Consider the following 1073-nt stretch of genomic DNA (forward strand, 5'->3'; position numbering starts at 1 on the left):
ATTTCTGTATAAGTCTAACTACATGAAATAGAAGTTGGGGTTTTGATTTTTTACTTTGCTTTTCTGTTTGGAGTGTCATTGTAACTACTGTAGTGTGAATGATGGAAAATAATTGCATATGTTAAAAAATAAATAAATAAACAGAAAAAAAAAGAAAATTTCGGGAAATGTGTAGTTTGCTTTTCCTTCAGTCCTCATTTGAACAGGTCATTTAAACAAAATTATTCAGATACCCTGGCTAGAATACTAGGAAGAGGCCTGTGCTAATAGTAGAAATGAAGATGGTAGGAATAACATACTTTGTGCTTCCTAACCTGTCAGTGGGTCCACCTGTTATTTTGCTCTTGGGATACATGAAGGTACTCTTAACAGGGTACCAAAAGTCCAAAATTGGGTCCACCACATGAGCAGTGAAATAGGTAAATGATAAGTGAAAAAAAATCATCTTACAGCTTAAAAACATCTCTTTGCTAGTATCTTCTTTACCAATATCTTTTTTTTAAGTTTATTTATTTTTAGAGAGAAAGAGAGGGAGAGAGAGGGAGAAGGAGAGGAAGAGAGAGAGGAGAGAGAGAGAATATCCCAAGCAGGCTCCATGCTGTCAACACTGAGCCCAAAATGTGGCTTGAACTCATGAAACATGAGATCATGACCTGAGACGAATCCAAGAGTTGGACATTTAACCGACTGAGCCATGCAGACACCCCATAGTGTCATTCTTTATTCACTGATTCCCCATTCCCTACTGAATGGGTCCACGCAAATGGGGCTAAGGTAGGACAGAGCTGCCAAGTATTTTTCACCCAGTGTTGCATCACGTGTTGTTTTCTGTACTGAAAATCAGATCCTAAGACTAACTTTATAAACTGCCTGAAACTGTTGTTATTGTTGGAGGGATGGTGGCAGTGGTTATGTTTTCCTTTATTTTTCCCTATCCACTGTGTTTGACGTTTACTAGGGTTTTTCATTCTAGAAAGTTATATAGGTACTTCTGGGAATTTTCTTATACTGTTTTAAATTATTACACATCACTTACAAGGGATTCTCAATAAGATTAAGGGCCAATTTCCCAC

The sequence above is a fragment of the Suricata suricatta genome, chromosome X (assembly GCF_006229205.1).
Source record: "Suricata suricatta isolate VVHF042 chromosome X, meerkat_22Aug2017_6uvM2_HiC, whole genome shotgun sequence".
NCBI lineage: Eukaryota > Metazoa > Chordata > Mammalia > Carnivora > Herpestidae > Suricata > Suricata suricatta.